Source organism: Hyperolius riggenbachi, chromosome 2 (assembly GCF_040937935.1).
Source record: "Hyperolius riggenbachi isolate aHypRig1 chromosome 2, aHypRig1.pri, whole genome shotgun sequence".
Lineage (NCBI taxonomy): Eukaryota > Metazoa > Chordata > Amphibia > Anura > Hyperoliidae > Hyperolius > Hyperolius riggenbachi.
This window is the reverse complement of record NC_090647.1, coordinates 501,129,934-501,142,627: the sequence shown is the minus strand read 5'-3', so window position 1 is coordinate 501,142,627 and position 12,694 is coordinate 501,129,934. Positions and strand designations below refer to the sequence as shown.

The following is a 12,694-nucleotide window of genomic DNA, read 5'->3' as shown; positions in this document are numbered from 1 at the left end:
ACTCTGCATAGGGAAGGAGAGAGGGAGGCGCTCGGTGAGGGGAGTGAGCCGCCCTTCCATCATCAGATGCCTGTAGGCACGTGCCTACATTGCCTTATGGTAAATCCGGCCCTGCCTGTTACGCACATACAATTTTAATTGGCCAATGATCGCCCAATTTTACCAACTCCATGTAGTATGAGGATTCACTTACACAATTTGCACATAGGATTCAATATCTGTTGCTCTTCATACTACATGGATGCAGTAAAATTGGTCAGTGATTGGTCTATCATAATTGAAAGTGTGTACCACTAGACTTTGCACTTGGAATGTGCTTCCTCGTCCTGTTTATTGAAATAGTGCAGCTGTCTGAGCCAGGCTTAATCTTCTGCTAAAGGCCAAAACTTCAGCAAAACACTGTTTTCCCTTCCAGATGTTAATTCCAAAAACAAAGGCAGAAACTAGGAAATAGGTCTTTGATTTGCATATTTGGGGTTGTATTTTGTGTGTTGCTTAGAGATCCCAATAAGGAAAAAACAGATTTGTTTGAAATGTCTGCAGCTTGTGCAGGGTTGCTGCATAGTCCACAGCTGACGTTTCTCGTTATTTTAGAACGAGCCAATAGCAGAACACCATTTCTTTTCAGTAAAAACAAGGCAATATCTCTGCTGCTGAGAGACATTTGGCAACTGTACCTGCTAGCTAGGGGAAGCCTGCATCGTAGCGGGACTACACATCCCAGCATGCCTTACCAGCCAGTGCTGAGAATCTGCATGTGCTTGGATGCCTTACTACACATTGGTTGGGAACTCTAAATCCCAGCATGCTTTGAGAAGCTATAAGTGACAGTATGGCTTACCAGCCATCACCTGCAGACTATAAGTCCCAGCATATCTCCACTTATTATAAACTAGAATTCCCCAAAAAATACCTCACTCATACCTCACAACATATTGAGATGACAAAACAGGCAAAATCTAAGACACGCCCCTGCCATACCTCTAATCACGACACGTACGCATGCACGTATGTGCGCACACACACTCACACGCACGCACACACCCCACCCCCCCTTAAAATTCATAAGCCAAATATGTAACTTTAGAATTCAAACCGCACTGGTTCTTTCTATCATATCTAGTTTTTCTTCATATTACAATTGAAAATTGAAAAACATATCAATTAAAGGATGGGAATAAAGTTTGGAGACAATTTAACAAATTTTTCAGAACAAAAATATTTATATTTAAATAAATCTGTACATCGATCTGGAAAGACGAAAAACTGAGGAAGAACGAGGGACAGAGGGACTTAGTTTCCACAGAAAGACTGTCCCTCTGAAAAAGGGACAGTTGAGAATTTGTAAGGGTATGAGAATGTATTTCTGGCCATTGCTTAGTGACTACAAGTCCCAGCATGCCTTAACAGCCAGTGATGGGAAACTAGAAGTGTCAGAAGGCATTACTAGCCACTGCTTGGTGACTACAAGTCCCAGCATGCCTTACCAGCCAGTGATGGGAAACTACAAGTGTAAGAAGGCATTACTAGCCACTGCTTGGTGACTACAAGTCCCAGCATGCCTTACCAGCCAGTGATGGGAAACTACAAGTGTAAGTAGGTATTGCTAGCCACTGCTTGGTGACACAAGTCCCAGCATGCCTTACCAGCCAGTGATGGGAAACTACAATTGTAAGAAGGCATTACTAGCCACTGCTTGGTGACTACAAGTCCCAGCATGCCTTACCAGCCAATGATGAGAAACTACAAGTGTAAGAAGGCATTACTAGCCACTGCTTGGTGACTACAAGTTCCAGCATGCCTTACCAGCCAATGATGAGAAACTACAAGTGTAAGAAGGCATTACTAGCCACTGCATAGTGACTACAAGTCCCAGCATGCCTTACCAGCCAGTGATGGGAAACTACAAGTGTAAGAAGGCATTACTAGCCACTGCTTGGTGACTACAAGTCCCAGCATGCCTTATCAGCCAGTGATGGGAAACTACAAGTGTAAGAAGGCATTACTAGCCACTGCTTGGCGACTACAAGTCCCAGCATGCCTTACCAGCCAGTGATGGGAAACTACAAGTGTAAGAAGGCATTACTAGCCACTGCTTGGCGACTACAAATCCCAGCATGCCTTACCAGCCAGTGATGGGAAACTACAAGTGTCAGAAGGCATTACTAGCCACTGCTTGGTGACTACAAGTCCCAGCATTCCTTACCAGCCAGTGATGGGAAACTACAAGTGTCAGAAGGCATTACTAGCCACTGCTTGGTGACTACAAGTCCCAGCATGCCTTACCAGCCAGTGATGGGAAACTACAAGTGTCAGAAGGCATTACTAGCCACTGCTTGGTGACTACAAGTCCCAGCATGCCTTACCAGCCAGTGATGGGAAACTACAAGTGTCAGAAGGCATTACTAGCCACTGCATGGTGACTACAAGTCCCAGCATTCCTTACCAGCCAGTGATGGGAAACTACAAGTGTCAGAAGGCATTACTAGCCACTGATTAGTGACTACAAGTCCCAGCATGCCTTACCAGCCAGTGATGGGAAACTACAAGTGTAAGAAGGCATTACTAGCCACTGCTTGGTGACTACAAGTCCCAGCATGCCTTACCAGCCAGTGATGGGAAACTACAAGTGTCAGAAGGCATTACTAGCCACTGCTTGGTGACTACAAGTCCCAGCATGCCTTACCAGCCAGTGATGGGAAACTACAAGTGTCAGAAGGCATTACTAGCCACTGCTTGGTGACTACAAGTCCCAGCATGCCTTACCAGCCAGTGATGGGAAACTACAAGTGTAAGAAGGCATTACTAGCCACTGCTTGGTGACTACAAGTCCCAACATGCCTTACCAGCCAGTGATGGGAAACTACAAGTGTAAGAAGGCATTACTAGCCACTGCTTGGTGACTACAAGTCCCAGCATGCCTTACCAGCCTGTATGCCTTACCAGCCTGTGATGAGAAACTACAAGTGTAAGAAGGCATTACTAGCCACTGCTTGGTGACTACAAGTCCCAGCATGCCTTTCCAGCCAGTGATGAGAAACTACAAGTGTAAGAAGGCATTACTAGCCACTGCATGGTGACTACAAGTCCCAGCATCAGTTGCCAGTTACTGATGATGGACTATTAGTCTCAGCATGGCCACCTGTAACTATACGCACAGTTAGGAAATCCTTTCAATGCTAGATGTCAGCAGCGACGGCGTATAGCAGCGTTAGATCAGTGGCGTAAACACTTACCAGCTCTGGGCATTACTCATGGCTTCAGGTTACACTGTGGATGTGCGCATACCGAGCTCTGCAATAATCGCATTCTTTTTTAGAGCACTCCTTCATCTTAGCTCTCTCTCTTTATTCTGCAATACTATTTTTCCCCCCAGATCTATCTTTGGTTCGTCTGCCACGCAGCAACACCAGTAGCAGGAAATGAAAGTCAGAAGTTTCTGGCTAACTATCTTGAGTTAGTTAAAGGAGCAATGACTTTGTGATAATATAATAAGCCTATCCTCATATTATGTTGCAGTCCTTTTGCTGTGAAATCGCCCCATCCTTTAAACCTTAAAGAGTAACGCTAGCCTGAACAATGAGGCAGTACAGCTTTTAATCTGGCTGGGATGAAATCCAAAAGCCTTTTTATGAAGTGCAATTGTTTTCATTAGTTCTGCCAACTTTGGTCAAAGAATCTCTGTGTTGTGCTGTCTGGGCTTCGCCCGTGTGTGAAGAGGTCTGGCTGAGGCCTCACACTTCGCTGTACGTTGCTGTGAGGTATTTTTGTAAAATTCTGTGAGGTATTTTTGTACGCTGGTGTGAGGTATTTTTGTACGCTGCTGTGAGGTAGTTTTGTACGCTGCTGTGAGGTAGTTTTGTACGCTGCTGTGAGGTAGTTTTGTACACTGCTGTGAGGTAGTTTTGTACGCCGCTGTGAGGTATTTTTGTACACCGCTGTGAGGTAGTTTTGTACGCTGCTGTGAGGTATTTTTGTACATTGCTGTGAGGTAGTTTTGTATGGTGTTGTGAGGTATTTTTGTACACTGCTGTGAGGTAGTTTTGTATGCTGTTGTGAGGTATTTTTGTACACTGCTGTGAGGTAGTTTTGTATGCTGCTGGGAGGTAGTTTTGTACGCTGCTGTGAGTTAGCTTTGTACGCTGCTGTGAGGTAGTTTTGTACGCTGCTGTGAGGTATTTTTGTACGCTGTTGTGAGGTATTTCTGTACACCACTGTGAGGTATTTTTGTACGCTGCTGTGAAGTATTTTTGTACACCGCTGTTAGGTAGTTTTGTACGCTGCTGTGAGGTATTTTTGTACATTGCTGTGAGGGGTTTTGTATGCTGTTGTGAGGTATTTTTGTACACTGCTGTGAGGTAGTTTTGTATGCTGTTGTGAGGTATTTTTGTACACTGCTGTGAGGTAGTTTTGTATGCTGCTGTGAGGTAGTTTTGTACGCTGCTGTGAGTTAGCTTTGTACGCTGCTGTGAGGTAGTTTTGTACGCTGCTGTGAGGTATTTTTGTACGCTGTTGTGAGGTATTTCTGTACACCACTGTGAGGTATTTTTGTACGCTGCTGTGAAGTATTTTTGTACGCTGCTGTGAGGTAATTTTGTACGTTGTTGTGAGGTATTTTTGTACGCTGTTGTGAGGTATTTTTGTACGCTGCTGTGAGGTAGTTTTGTACACTGCTGTGAGGTATTTTTGTACATTGCTGTGAGGTAGTTTTGTATGCTGTTGTGAGGTATTTTTGTACACTGCTGTGAGGTAGTTTTGTATGCTGTTGTGAGGTATTTTTGTACACTGCTGTGAGGTAGTTTTGTATGCTGCTGTGAGGTAGTTTTTGTACGCTGCTGTGAGTTAGCTTTGTACGCTGCTGTGAGGTAGTTTTGTACGCTGCTGTGAGGTATTTTTGTACGCTGCTGTGAGGTATTTTTGTACGCTGTTGTGAGGTATTTCTGTACACCACTGTGAGGTATTTTTGTACGCTGAAGTGAAGTATTTTTGTACGCTGCTGTGAGGTAATTTTGTACGTTGTTGTGAGGTATTTTTGTACGCTGTTGTGAGGTATTTTTGTACGCTGCTGTGAGGTAGTTTTGTACACTGCTGTGAGGTATTTTTGTACACCGCTGTGAGGTAGTTTTGTACGCTGCTGTGAGGTATTTTTGTACATTGCTGTGAGGTAGTTTTGTATGCTGTTGTGAGGTATTTTTGTACACTGCTGTGAGGTAGTTTTGTATGCTGTTGTGAGGTATTTGTGTACACTTCTGTGAGGTAGTTTTGTATGCTGCTGTGAGGTAGTTTTGTACGCTGCTGTGAGTAAGCTTTGTACGCTGCTGTGAGGTAGTTTTGTACGCTGCTGTGAGGTATTTTTGTACGCTGTTGTGAGGTATTTCTGTACACCACTGTGAGGTATTTTTGTACGCTGCTGTGAAGTATTTTTGTACGCTGCTGTGAGGTAATTTTGTACGTTGTTGTGAGGTATTTTTGTACGCTGTTGTGAGGTATTTTTGTACGCTGCTGTGAGGTAGTTTTGTACACTGCTGTGACGTATTTTTTGTACACTGCTGTGACGTATTTTTGTACGCTGTTGTGAGGTATTTATGTACGCTGCTGTGAGGTAATTTTGTACGCAGTTGTGAGGTATTTTTGTACACCACTGTGAAGTAGTTTTGTACGCTGCTGTGAGGTAATTTTGTATGCTGCTGTGAGGTATTTTTGTACACAGCTGTGAGGTATTTTTGTACACTGCTCTGAAGTATTTTTGTACGATGCTGTGAGGTAGTTTTGTATGCTGCTGTGAGGTAATTTTGTACACTGTTGTGAGGTATTTTTGTACGCTGTTGTGAGGTATTTTTGTATGCTGCTTTGAGGTATTGTTGTTCATTACTGTGAGGTAGTTTTATATGCTATTGTGTGGTATTTTTGTACACTGCTGTGAGGTCGTTTTGTACGCTGCTGGGAGGTTGTTTTGTATGCTGCTGTGAGGTAGTTTTGTTCGCTGCTGTGAGGTAGTTTTGTACGCTGCTGTGAAGTAGTTTTGTACGCTGCTGTGAGGTAGTTTTGTACGCTGTTGTGAGGTATTTTTGTACACCGCTGTGAGGTAGTTTTGTACGCTGCTGTGAGGTAGTTTTGTACGCTGCTGTGAGGTAGTTTTGTACGCTGCTGTGAGGTAGTTCTGTACGCTGCTGTGAGTTATTTTTGTACACTGCTGTGAGGTAGTTTTGTACGCTGCTGTGAGGTATTTTTGTACGCTGCTGTGAGGTAGTTTTGTACATCGCTGTGAGGTAGATTTGTACGCTGCTGTGAGGTAGTTTTGAGCTTTTCACAGATGTTTATCAAACTTGACAAACGTTTAACATTTTGTGTCATTTGTCCTCAGATGGCGACTAGAAGCATATCGTCATAGACACAGATCCGCGTGAACGTCAGCTGTGCTGTAACCCCCGTCAGTATGCATTTGCACAACATCAGTGCTGGAACACGGGCATGTTTACCTCTGGGTTGCATCACCTCTTCTCTTAACAACACAGTAAATGTTTGGGAACAAAGGAGACAGTGGCATAGCAATAGGCATAGCTACCAACTTTTTGAAATAACAGACTAACCAGCAAGCTCATGGTGACCCAGAACTCATTGGGGTGTGTAAGGGACTACAATGGTCCTAAAAGCCGCCTTACTAAGATGTTAAGAAAAACAAAAGTTTGCTTTCCTAAAACAGAAAGAATTTGCGATAATTCAGGTTGGAGTGAGCTCGAGATGTCTCCCAGAGCACCACTGCTGAATATATGCAAATTAACCATTGTACCCTTAGAAGCTAAACACACCTCCAGAACCGCTGGAATGCAATGATGTGTCAGCTTGTTAATATGTACAGAGCCATAATAATCCAACATGCATACAGACTGTTTCGGATTGTTTGATCCTCATCAGTGCATGGCATGGATTAAATTGGCTCTATGGAGTAGGGCTTGTAAATCCGAGAGGCACAGACTAACCAGCAAGCTCATGGTGACCCAGAACTCATTGGGGTGTGTAAGGGACTACAATGGTCCTAAAAGCCCCCTTACCATTGTAGTCCCTTACACACCCCAATGAGTTCTGGGTCACCATGAGCTTGCTGGTTAGTCTGTGCCTCTCGGATTTACAAGCCCTACTCCATAGAGCCAATTTAATCCATGCCATGCACTGATGAGGATCAAACAATCCGAAACAGTCTGTATGCATGTTGGATTATTATGGCTCTGTACATATTAACAAGCTGACACATCATTGCATTCCAGCGGTTCTGGAGGTGTGTTTAGCTTCTAAGGGTACAATGGTTAATTTGCATATATTCAGCAGTGGTGCCTGGGAGACATCTCGAGCTCACTCCAACCTGAATTATCGCAAATTCTTTCTGTTTTAGGAAAGCAAACTTTTGTTTTTTTTTAAATAAGAAAGAGGACACTTTAAGACATAACCCTGCCACACCCCTGACCACGCCCCCACCACAACCCCTCACCATGCACATTACAAGGAATTCTGAATCAAAAGATATAGCCTTATCCAGTGGCATATCTTATTTATTTATTTATTTATTGTATTTATAAAGCGCCAACATATTATGCAGCGCTGGGTAATATAGCACCCATTCCAAACACTGAGCTACACTACTAAAAGGGGGCCTTTGTGTAGCTTTGGAAATTAAATATTTTACCATTTTTACCTAATGTATGATTTTAGCTGCTCAACAGTTGGGGACTAGAGATAGCCCGAACGGTTCGCCTGCAAACGGTTCCAGGCGAACTTTCCGTGGTTCGCGCTCGCCAGCGAAGGCAAACTTTTGCGTAAGTTCGGTTTGCCCCCATAGTGCGCCATTAGGGTCAACTTTGACCCTCTACATCACAGTCTGCAGGCACATTGTAGCCAATTAGGCTACATTCTCTCCTGTAGCCACTCCCCCCCTTCTAAAAGGCAGGCAGCGCTGGCCATTACACTTACTCGTGCGCCTGCAGTAATTAGTGAAGGGACAGCTGCTGGCAGACTCTCATAGGGAAAGATTAGTTAGGCTGTTATAGGCTTGTTAGCTTGCTCCTTGCTGATTGTTATTGCTAAAATAGAACCCCTCAACAGCTCTTTTGAGAGCTAATGTTTTCCTGATGTGTTTTTTTTGTGTTGCCCACTGACACTGCATTATACAGCCCTATCTGTTGCAGCTGGACCTTGGTAATTGCTATTCCTGTGCCAACCAGGCCCTGCCTAACTATCTATACTGGGACACCTACCTATGCCTACCTAACTGCTGGGGCTCCTACTTACCTATACTGGGACACCTACCTATGCCTACCTACCTACCTACCTATACTAGGGCACCTACCTATGCCTAGCTACCTATACTGGGACTCCTACCTATGCCTAGCTAACTACTGGGGCACCTACCTATGCCTATCTACCTATACTGGGACACCTACCTATGCCTACCTAACTATACTGGGACACCTACCTATGCCTACCTACCTATACTGGGACACCTACCTATGCCTGCCTACCTATACTGGGACTGCTACCTATGCCTAGCTAACTAGTGGGGCACCTACCTATGCGTATCTACCTATACTGGGACACCTACTTATGCCTACCTACCTATACTGAGACACCTACTTATGCCTACCTACCTATACTGGGACTCCTACCTATGCCTAGCTAACTACTGGGACACCTACCTATGCCTACCTACCTATGCCTAGCTAGCTACAGGGACACCTACCTATGCCTACCTACCTATACTGAGACACCTACCTATGCCTACCTACCTATACTTGGACTCCTACCTTTGCCTAGCTAACTACTGGGGCACCTACCTATGCCTACCTACATACAAGAAGATAATAAGGTAATTGCTTCATTGTGGACAGACCAAATTTGATCAGCTGGACAGTCACTGTTGTTCTTTCATTGAGCTACCACAGCCCGGCGACCATATGGGCTTGAACACCACCACGGCCTGCACTCTCGCCATGGTGCGCACCAGTCCAGCACGGCCGTCACTACGCAAACAGCTGTTTGCGGTGCGTTACACGGTGAGTTTGGTGTGTCAGTGTGAAGCAGTACTCTAATTACACTCCCTGATTGATGTATACACATGCAAGATGTTTTAAAGCACTTTTGGCCTGCAATTTAGCATTCAATTTGATTTCTGCCCATAAAACGCTGCTTTGCGTCAAATCCAGATTTTTCCCCGGGACTTTTGGCGCCTATCCCACTTATCCATGCCCCCCTCCAGGTGTTGAACCCCTTGAAACATCTTTTCCCTCACTTTTGTGGCAAGCATAAATGTTTCCAGTTTTCAAAGTTCGCATCCCCATTGAAGTCGATTGCGGTTCGCGAAAGTTCGCGCGAACCTTTTGCGGAAGTTCCCGAACCCAGTTCGCGAACCTAAAATCGGAGGTTTGGGCCATCTCTATTGGTAGAGTGACCAGACGTCCCGGATTGCCCGGGACGTGCCCCGGATTCGGGGTCCGCTGTCCCAGGCAGCATAAGGTCGCGGGAAACGTCCCACTTTCAGCAGCGGGACGTCCCGGCCTCGGGACTCTGGCCACTCTATCCTCATGAACTGGCAGCGGCGTCTGTAGACGCCGTGCCAGTTCATTGCCTGTAGCCCCGCTCCAGCCTCCTTACTCTTCCAGTGTCTGTTCCGACACCGGCAGGCGAGCAGGGCTACGGCAAGATGGCTGCCGAAGCCCTGAACTGGAGACTATTTGTGTCTCCAGTGCAGGGCTTCGGGCACCATCTTGCCGTAGCCCTGTCAGCGCGGGAGACGAGCAGGAGGAAGGTGGTCCCGGGAGCAGCGCGCCAGAGGCCGGAGACTTCTGCCAGGTGAGTAAATCATGCTTTCTTTTCCAGGTGAAATGTTTGCCCGCATTGCATTTCTTTTCTGGTGAAATGTTTGCCCGCATTGCGTTTCTTTTCTGGTGAAATGTTTGCCCGCATTGCGTTTCTTTTCTGGGGAAATGTTTGCCCGCATTGCGTTTATTTTCTGGGGAAATGTTTGCCCGCATTGCGTTTATTTTCTGGTGAAATGTTTGCCTGCATTGCGTTTATTTTGTACTGACATGTTGCCCTGACTGACATGTTGCCCGCATTGCGTTTATTTTGTACTGACATGTTTGCCCGCATTGCGTTTATTTTGTACTGACATGTTGCCCGCATTGCATTTATTTTATACTGACATGTTGCCCGCATTGCGTTTATTTTGTGCTGACATGTTGCCTATTGCGTTTATTTTCTGGTGTCCGGGGTAACTGTTACTGCAATTATTATTTAATGGTCATCGTTGGCTATGCTAGCTGCTTTGTGGTTACGGTATACTATTAGCATCACACATTTTCTGCACACCCATGATGCAAAGTCTCGTTTGTCCACATCATGGCATAAACACTGCTTTCTTATGCCTTGCTGTTACATCATTACGTTAGCTCCGCCCATACAATGTCATGGCCATGTCCATTTTTCGCCGCCACCCCCCCCCCCCCCCCAGTCTTCGTCGCTGCGCGCTCCTCAATCCTCCCCACTGTTGGCGCGCGCCACCCCCCGCGCGCCACCCCCTCCCCGTCCCAAGTTGGACCCACAAAAATCTGGTCACTCTACTATTGGGGATCTCTTTCTTAATCATTTTAATTTCACAATTCGTCAAGTGTTTTCAATGCATCACCGGTCTGGACTCTACATGCATTTTTTTTCCATTATCTTACTAAAATAAACATTTTCCCTGAAAAAAGACTTTGGGCTATACAGGTTGTCCCCGACTTACAAACAACCCTCCAATACGAATGGAAAGAAAATGTGAAATTTGATTCTGTAGGAACAAGTCAATTTCTTTTTTCAGAAAGACCTTGTAGTTTTTGAGAACATTTATTTTAAAATAATTCAAAGAAAAATTGTTTTTTAAACTGGTAAAATGACATTTTGCTGCACTGGGGACAGAGGGGGACACTGAAGACATATGGGGGCATAAAGGAGATCCAGGGGACAGAGAACGGTCCTACAGTTCCTATCCCCTGTTAAACTGGGTCAGGGACTTCGGGACGGCATCGCAGGACCAGGCTTCTCGGGAAAATATAACTTTCTTTTCCTTGCATTCTGACAGATTTTTGTATTTACTATGGAGGTCTTCTTTAAGGTGTGCAGTAAGCGCACCTTTAGTTTACCAGAATTAACGCAAATGTAACTCTTTTATTTCTTGCCCCTTGGCTGATATTGCAGGATGCGCATCTTTCTTTTCTGCCCTCAGTAAACAGCAGCAGAGAAGTAGTCTGGCTTTGGCATTATTGCACAGGCATAAGAAGGATTTAAAGATTAATCACCCTAGTTACTGATAGAGAAAACTCAGCAGGAAACTGAAATATAAAAGAAATTATCAACTTAATTCAGCTTTGGGAGGCCACAGTCTGTACTGTGCGAGCTGTTTATGCTCTGCTCTTTCCCCTCACACAGATATAGCAGTGGGAACATATGTGCGCAGCTGCAATAGATCATAACATGATGTGAAAAGAGAACATATCCCAGCCTGTGTCTAATCTATGCCAAGGTATTTAATCTGTGCTATAAATTCCCAAAGTCTCTTGAAAGCAAGTCAAGATCTCTCATCTGGTGCAGGATGATGACATGCTTAAAGCTCAATTCTGGGTATCAAATCTGACTGTACCATCTGGTAGCTTAATGCCCACATGACACCCATTTCTGTAAGAATGAGCCCCCTGCACATAAAAGCCTGGTTTAAAACTAAAAAAGGTTGACAAAGTCTAAAGGTGCTGGTCAGTTTAGCATTGCCATGCTGTACAGGCAACCGGGAGGGGGGAAGGGGGGGGGGGGGGGGGCTAGAATTTGGCAATCTGCAAGGACATTACGAGAGAGTTAGCTGATATTAGGGAAAATACATGGAAATTCCCATATTGGATTATCCCAATGGGAAGAAGCGGGGGTAGTGTTTAGCACTGCCTCCTTGTAATGCTGGGTCCATGGCTTGGATGTGGGTCAGGGTGCTATCTTCATGGCGTTTGTATTAGGCTTGAGGGTAAAGTCAATATTAAGGTATTAGATAAGGGTTACTGTTAGGGTTAGTGTGTGGGTTGAATTAATTTTTCGGGTTAGCATGAGGATAGACTTAATGTTAGGGTTAGCGTGAGGTAATGTTTAATGTTAGGGTCGGCATGAGGATAGAGTTAATGTTAGAGTTAGCGTGAGGGAAGGGTTAATATTAGGGTTGGAGTGAAGATTGAGTTAATGTTAGAGTTAGCGTGAGGGTAGAGTTAATGTTAGAGATAGCGTGAGGGAAGGGTTAATGTTAGGGTTTGTGTGAGGGTAGAGTTAATGTTAAGGTTAGCATGAGGTATGATTTAATGTTAGGGTTAGCGTGAGATATGGGTTAATGTTAGGGTTAGCGTGAGGGTAGAGTTGATGTTAGCGTTAGCATGAGGGAAGGGTTCATGTTAGGGTTAGCATTAGGGTAGAGTAAGGCTGGTTTCACAGTGGGACGTTAAAGTCCCACGTTACAGCAGCCAGTAAAGCAGCCTAACTCACAGCACTGTAAAAATCAATGTGCTGTTCACACTGCACACGTTGTGTTACATAGTAACGCAGCACGTTTAAACAAAGTGCCGCATGCTGTACGTTATACTGGGCTAAGGCATGTTATACTGTTTGCAGATGCTCAGTAATGTTGGAGGAGGAG

General features: G+C 44.9%; 1 protein-coding gene across 4 annotated transcripts in view; it reads right to left on the bottom strand.

Annotated features, from left to right (window-relative positions):
* The window catches only part of EPCIP (exosomal polycystin 1 interacting protein), a 68,772-nt gene that overhangs the window by 16,600 nt on the left and 39,478 nt on the right, over nucleotides 1-12,694 (bottom strand). The window contains exon 1 of one of the 4 annotated variants that reach the window (XM_068266088.1): nucleotides 3,237-3,514. The exons of the other annotated variants lie outside the window; for them this stretch is intronic. The gene's annotated coding sequence lies outside the window, so the exon portion shown is untranslated. Of the gene's footprint in view, nucleotides 1-3,236; nucleotides 3,515-12,694 lie in introns of those variants that run through there. 4 annotated transcript variants of the gene reach the window in all.